Below are 8,378 nucleotides of genomic sequence, written 5' to 3' on the forward strand. Positions count from 1 at the left end.
TCCAGTAGCGAACAGCTTCAATGATAGCCTGGGCTTCTTTTTCAATGGCCGAATATTTAAGTTCAGGTCCACGTAACGTGCGCGAGAAGAATGCCCCCTGTCTGCCCTTTTGATTAAGGGTTCCTGCCAAAACACAATCTGAGCCATCAGTTTCCACTTGGAATGGGACTAGAGTTCAGCTTTGGCAGTATCAGCTTTAATTCCCTCAAAATCTTTCAAAGCTGTTGGAGAGAGAGGGAAAGATTTTGTGTCAGAGGGAGTGCTTTCGTAGCGTAGTCACGTACCCATTTGCAGTAGTAGGAAAAGAATCTCATACACCTTTTAAGAGCTTTTTCTGAGTAAGGGGAGCCCTTCTTTCAAGATTTGGGCGAAGGGGAGCCATTCTTTCAGGATCTGGGCGGATTTTGCCTTCACGAACAATGTAGCCCAGAATGGGCAGCTCTGTTGCGTTGAAAACACATTTGCCCTCGTTGAATGTAAGGTTGAGTTCTTTAGCTGTTGCTTAAAGTTTTAAAAAGTTGTCATCGTGTTCAGTCTCGGTCTTCCCACAGATAGTGACATTATCCTGATAGGGGAACATACCCTGTAACTCATACATTTTAACGATCTGATCCATCTCCCTCTGAAACACTGACACATCGTTAGTGAGTCCAAAAGGTACCATTTTTGAACTGGTATAACCCCCCATCAGCCTCAAAGGCCTTATAGGGTCGTTCCCTTTTTTTAATGGGGATTTGGTGGTAAGCTGCCTTGAGGTCGATAGTCGAGTACACTCTGTATTGCGCTATCTAATTAATCATTTCATTGGATGCCTACCAATTTAGTGTAATGGTTTTTTTAAAAAATTTTTTATTTTTCACACTGACAAAAACACACAAACATTTCCCTCTTGAATATACACAATGTCATTTTGTCCCCTTTTTCCCCCTCCCTTCCCTCCCTCCTTCACCCCCCCCCCCCCACTCACTCAACGTTCAATATATATGATACATTAAACCCATTAAACAATGTCGTCACACAATGAAAATAAACAAGAAATTTGTGTCTTCTACTTTTACATACTGGGTCAGTTCATTTCGTCTTCTTCTCCTTCTGTCATTTTGATTCTATGGCTGTAGTCAATAGCCAGTCATTTCTTAGTGTGATTTTTCACAACTACCACCTGGGCCCACCACAGACTCTTACTAGGTTCAATCACCCCATCTTTAAGCAGATTCCGGGTCTCAGCTTTAATAAACTCACAGTCCTCTTTGCTGTAAGAATGGCTCTTGGTGTCAATCGGTCGACACTCAGATTACTGAACAGGGAGGGAGCTTTGATCTTTAGTGTGGACAGACCACAGTAACTAGTGCGGGGGATGGTAAATGTGGGTAGTGGCCCATCACAATTTAACACTACACTTTTCATCTGAGATTGAATATCCAACCCCAGTAACACAGGAGTGCAGAGATCAGGCATTACAAAAAGCCAAACATCAGCAAGACAATGTCCTTGAAAGTTCAAAGTAACTTTACACTTATCCCGTATAGTTTTTGTAAGTTCACTACAAGCCATCGATATTTTTCAGTTCGCTGGATATCGCCGCAAATTTAAAGCTTTGGCGACCTTCTTGTGGATGTAGCTGTCAGTACTCTCTGAGTCTATTAAGCAATCGACAGTCTCACCATTCACCTCCCCCTTCATAGTCGACCATTCCAGTCTGTTACATCTCCCAAACTTTATCATCAATTGAGCTATCACAGGGAGGCTTTGTGTTGATCTCACTTCACCGTCACTTGAAGTTGATTCAGCCAGCTCATCTGAAGATTCCTCCCTTTCATAGTTGTCTTCCATTACTGCAGCTCCAGGATAAATTTTCTTGGCGCTTCCCTTTTTTTTTTAAACTTTATTTAAGATTTTATAACATGAATAAAATAAAGGATTACATTTAAAAAGAATAAAAGTAAGATAATAAAATTACAGTACCACATCGGTAAACTAAATAAACTAACCCCCCCCCAGCAATGATTATTACACAACATTAATAACCTAACTTAAAATTAGTCTAACCCCCCCCAAAATAAAGAGTGAAGAGTTAATAAAATGAACAATATTATATATAAGAAAAAAAAGCCCACTTACAAAAAAAAGATAAAACATAACAAGTAAAGATACTAACAAAAAAGTTATCAAAATATCACACTTAAAAACATATTTAAAGCAAACTTAAATGCATATATTTAACAAACGGAGTCCACTTTGACCTATAAAAAGACATCCTATCCTGAATTGAAAAAGATATCCTTTCCATGGTCAAACAGGATTTCATCTCCAAATGCCACCTATCTAAAGTTAATATATTTCTATCTTTCCAAGTAAGTGCTATACATTTCTTGGCCACAGCTAAAGCTAAATAGATAAAGGAAATCTGATAATCCTTTAAACCTAAATCAATTAGTGATTGCATATTCCCTAATAAAAATATATTAGGATCGAATACAAGACAAATATTATATAAACTATTAAGTATAGATTGAATACCTTTCCAAAACTGTTGCAATCGATCACAAAGCCAGACAGTATGCAAAAAAGTATTAGCCGCCTGGTCACAATGAAAACAGCAATCCGACTTGCTAAGGCCAAACTTTTTTTAGTTTCTCCGGTGTTAAATATAACTGATGTATAAAATTATAATTAATCATCGCTAATCTAGCATTAATTAATTTCCGAATACTATTCTGACAAATTTCCATCCAGGCTTCTTCAGCTATTGTAAAACCTAAATCTTTTTCCCATTTCAATTTATCTTTATCCCAATCTTTTTTTACTTTCGGTTTCTTGTAAAATACAATACAAATCAGATATATATCCCTTTTTTGGTTTTGAAAGTACATATTCCTCAAAATTAGAATCAGGCAATAAGATCATATGACGACCACATATCTGTTTTACAAAAGATCTTAATTGATAATACACAAATACAGAATTTCCACTAATACCAAATTTTCTTTGTAATTCGTCAAAGGAACAAAAACATCCCTCAGAAAAACAATCAGGTAAGTTTTTTATTCCTTTCCTTTCCCATTGTTTCAAGGTGATATTGGAGACCGTAAAAGGAACAAGTTGATTATTATATAATGGCAATCGTCCAGACCATTTATTTTTGAGCCCCAATTTGTTAAGTTTACTTGTCCATAAATTCAATAAATGCTTCAATAGTGGTACATCATAAGTTCGTAATAAATTTTTATTCCATCAAAACAAAAACTCATGAGGAGATTTTTCTAAAATAACCGCCATTTCTACCTTTGCCCAACTGGGCGGATCATCCATATTCATTAATGCACTAAGAAATTTAAATTGAGCTGCTTCATAATAATGCTGAAAATTCGGTAATCTTAAACCTCCAAATTGGAAATCCCACATCAACTTTCTCATCGCCATCCTCGGAAATTTTCCCTTCCATAAGAAGTCTATAATTGCTTTATATAAATCTTTAAAAAAACTTTTATTTAAAAAATAAGGAATTGATTGAAACAAATATTGTATTCGAGGAAAGATATTCATTTTTATAGTATTAATCCTCCCTAATAAACCCAAAGGTAAATCCTTCCACCTAATCAAATCTAATTTAATCCTTTTTATTAAAGGAAGATAATTAATTGAATATAAGTCTTGAAACTCTGTATTAACATTAATTCCTAAATATTTAATTTGTGTAGTCCACTTCAAATTGGTAATACTTTTATATATTGAATAATCATCTTTACAAATTGATAGAATTTCACTTTTAGTCCGATTTACTTTATAACCAGATAATTGACCATAGTTTTCTAAACATTTTCGAATTGCTGGTAAAGAAATACCCGGATCCACCAAATATAATAAAACATCATCAGCCTTTATCAATCCAATAAATAAAGAACCAAAACCAAATTTCTCAAGTACTTTAAACAAAACCTTCCATTCAACTCTATCAAAAGCCTTCTCTGCATCCAGTGAAACCACTATTGGATATTATTTATCTGAGATTTAGATTTGTTTATCAAAGTTATTAAGCGCAAAATGTTATCTGATGCATATCTATTTTTTATAAATCCCGTTTGGTCACTATGTTTTATTTTAGGCAAATATTGAACTAGTCGATTAGCTATAACTTTAGCTACAATTTTATAATCCACATTTAACAGCGATATTGGTCTATAAGAAGAAACCTGTAAAGGATCATTATCTTTTTTGGTATAACTGTAATTATTGTATTAGAGCAAGACTCAGGTAATTGAAAAGTATTATAAATTTGTTGCAATACATCCTTATAAATAGGAGATATATCAGCATAAAAAGTTTTATAAAACTCTATAGAAAACCCATCTTCACCAGGTGCCTTTCCATTTGGCATATCTATTATCGCCATTTCTATTTCATTTTCTGTAAAGGATTTATCTAACTCTTGTCTGTCTTCTTGATTCAATTGTGGCAATTTAATATTTTTCAAAAAAGAATCTATAACATCTTCAGTTACATCTTTACATTCTGAGGTACATAATTTTTTATAGAAATTAAAAAATTCCTCATTAATTTCCTTCTGGCTAAAAGTAATACCCTATTTCTTTCTAATTGCTGGTATAATCCTAGATAATTGTTCCTTTTTTAACTGCCATGACAAAACTTTATGAGCTTTCTCACCCCATTCATAAAACTTATGTTTAGTTCGGTTCATTAAACATTCAAACCGATAAGTTTGTAATTCATTATATTTAAATTTTTAATTAGTTAACCGATTCTTTTGCATTTCAGTAGCACTTTTTTGAAATTCTTTTTCAGTAGCAGTTATCTTTTTCTCTAAATCTTCAATCTCTTTAAGTCTGTCTCTCTTTACTTTAGAAGCATAACTGATAATTTGACCTCGTAAAAAAGCTTTCATTGCATCCCATAAAACAAAATGACTAGAAACAGAATTAGTATTATTACTAATAAAAACTTCAACTTGTTGTTTAAATAACTAATAAATTCTGGTTTTTGTAATAACATAGTATTAAATCTCCATCTTGGAGCTCTCTGAACATCTTGTGAACTCTGATATTCTAATAATAATAAAGAATGGTCCGAAACCAATCTTGCCTTATAATCCACTGATACAACCCTATCCTGCAAATGTGTTGAAAGTAAAAAATAATCAATTCTAGAAAAAGAATTATGGCACGAAGAATAAAAAGAAAAATCTTTCTCTGTAGGATTAAATCTATGCCAAATATCAACTAAATTCAATTCTGATATCGTATTAGTTACTTGAACTGCCATCTTAGATTTCTTAATTACTCTTGGATACTTGTCCAATAAAGGCTCCAATACCACGTTTAAATCTCCCTCAATCATCACATTAGAATTTGATTGTCCAAGTAATAAAGACATATCCACAACACAAGCTGTATCCTCAACATTCGGAGCATAAACATCAAGCAAAGTCCAAGCTTCATTAAAAATTGTACAGTTCAATTTTAATAATCTTCCACCATTTTACTCTTCATTCTGTAACTGAAATGGTAAATTCTTGTGCACCAAAATTGCCACTCCTTTTGCCTTTGAATTAAATGAAGAATAAAAAACTTGTCCAACCCATTCACGTTTGAGTGTCAAATGTTCCTTATCTGTTAAATGAGTTTCCTGCAAAAAAGCCACATCAACTTTTAATTTTTTTAAGTAAGCAAGTACTTTCTTACGCTTAATAGGATTACTTAAACTCTGGACATGAAAAGAAGCAAACTTCAATTTAGACATTCCTTACAACAACTCAACAACCAAAAAAAAGAAAGAAAAAAAAGAAAAAGAGAAGGAGAAAAAAAAGAAACCCCCCCCAAAAAGAAAGAGAAAAAAAAGGAAAAACCCCCTCCCCTTATTCCCTCTTAAAACTACAATCAAAAACGAAAAAAAGAAAAGAGAAAAAAAAATTATTTAAAAAAAAGTAATTAAAAAAATCTTCACTCCTTAACCCAAAAATTAAGAAAAAAAAACAGGCAAGAGGTCAACTACCTCCTCCTGTTTAAACCGCACAATGCGGTAACTCCCACAAAATACTGGGTGTGAGATAACTCACACGTAGCTGATGACTTCTGGAAAATAATGCCCACCCAGTTCTCTCTCCCAACTCCCATTTCATATTAAACTATCAACATTATATGAAATCTTCTCAAAAAAAAAGTAAAAAATTTGTTTTTTTTAAATCAACTTTGCAACTTCGACCACCATTGCTTCCATTTCTTCTTGAAATCTGATTCCCATCTTGTATCTCCACTCTCTTTGGAGACCATGGAGGTCTATGCCGTTCCTGAAATTGCGTAATCGATAAAGATTGAGCAAAGTCCATAGCTTCTTTAGGATTATCAAAGAACTTTGGCTGATATCCATCCTGAAAAATCTTCAATACCACAGGGTACCTAAATGTTGCCTTATATCCTTTTATCCACAACAGCTCTTTCACAGAATTAAATTCACGTCGTTGAGACATAATTTCTTGACTCAGATCCGGATAAAAAAAGACACGGTTGTTCTGAACCATCAAAGGAGATCTATTTTGCTGTGCATTTCTAATAGCCACACGTAAAATTGTCTCTCTATCACAGTAGTTTAAGCAACGGACCAGAACAGGTCTTGGATTCTGTCCTGAAAAAGGTTTCCTTCTCAAAGCTCTATGAGCATGTTCCAATATTAAACCTTCGGGGAACTTGTCTTGCCCTAACACTCGTGGAATCCATTCAGTAAAAAATCTTCTTAGATCTGGCCCTTCTTTGTCTTCTGGCAAAGCAACAATTTTTATGTTGTTCCGTCTAGATTGATTCTCCAAATAATCAACCTTTTTTGCTAAATTTTTATTCTGAATCTGCATTGTTTCAATTGTTTTGTTTACATCTTGCAAATGATCTTGTACATCAACTAAACCTTGATCACACATATCAAGTCTTTCAATGGTTTCAAGTTTAAAAGCTCCATAGTCAGCCATCTGTTGAGTATTAATATCCACCAATGTATTAAGCTTGGAATAGACCTGGGTCATAGAATTACCTAGCTGTTTCATTGAAGAATATAACTTAAATTCAAGAGTCTTGATAAGCATATCAGCAAAGGTAGATTCAGACATAGTAGGATCCTGCTGTTTCTGAGAGACCAAAGGATCTTCTGTCCCTTCCCTTGGTTTAGCAGCCTTTCTTGCAGTATGGCTCCGTGTAGAAACCCCTGCCACAGCCCCCTCAGCAATATCAGGAGGCTGATAGTCAGGGTTATCTTTAAGCCATATCTCATCAAAAGCCTTCATTATATCCAAACCTGGGGAAACCGTCATAACTGGTGGTGCATTTCGCAGCGCCACCGCTATATCAATCGGAGGTTGGCTCTTTAACTCTCCAGCTGGTGGTGTCCCAGCTGATTCAGCTGTCAAACTCTCAGCAACAGCGCTCACAGCGGGTGTTGTTTGAAATACACGCGCCTGGCTAGCCCTTTGTTCCAAAAGCTGCCGGGCGACATCTTTAACGAAGTTCCAATGCCGAATCCTGCACTTCTTCTCCTGGATCCAATCCACGCTGAGTCCTGGCTTCTTGTAAACAGGTAGGCTCAGATAATTTCGGGAAATGTAATTTTTTAACAATCTGTTGGTATTTTCTTTTACTTTTTTTTTAGCAAATGTACCATTAGATATTAATTCAGCACCTCTTACTATTTATAAACTTTTTAAAGAGTTTTAACGGGCACTTATAAAAAAAACAATAACTCAGAGTCAGGAGAGGACTGGAAGGCACGTCTGTTCCTTACGCCATCTTGCCACGCCCCCCCCCCCCCCCCCCCGGCGCTTCCCTTCTTATCAGTGGGAGTATTTTTCACCCTACACGCTTTAGTGAAGTGGCCGAGTTTCCCACAATAGTTGCAGGTAGAAAATGGAGCTGGACACTTCTGTCTGGGGTGCCAGCTCTTATCATAGAAGTAGCATTTGCCAGGGGTTTTCCCCTTTTTCCCCTTTGGGGTTCCAGCACTCTTGGATGTTTCCCTTTTGGTTTCCAGCATTTCACTGGACTGCATGGCACTTCTCAGTGTTTTGACTAGAGTGACTGCCCGGTCATAGGTTAGGGGCTCTGTCTCTAGTAGCCTCTGATAGATGTAACTGGAGTCGATTCCATTGACAAAAGCACTAATAAAATTGAAGTGCCAGATAATGAAGAAGACAAAGGCGACGTAGTCAAACAATAATCATGGCTTTTATTAGCAGAAACTAATGGTACAATAATGAAAGACAATGGGTGCATACACAGTTATACCCAAGGGGAGTGTCTTTAATGGTAGAGATAATACACGGCCAATGCCAGTAAAGCAGGGCTAGGCAAGTGAAAGACTTGACAGCTCAGCATAGATTC

Source organism: Narcine bancroftii, chromosome 4 (assembly GCF_036971445.1).
Source record: "Narcine bancroftii isolate sNarBan1 chromosome 4, sNarBan1.hap1, whole genome shotgun sequence".
Classification (NCBI taxonomy): Eukaryota; Metazoa; Chordata; class Chondrichthyes; order Torpediniformes; family Narcinidae; genus Narcine; species Narcine bancroftii.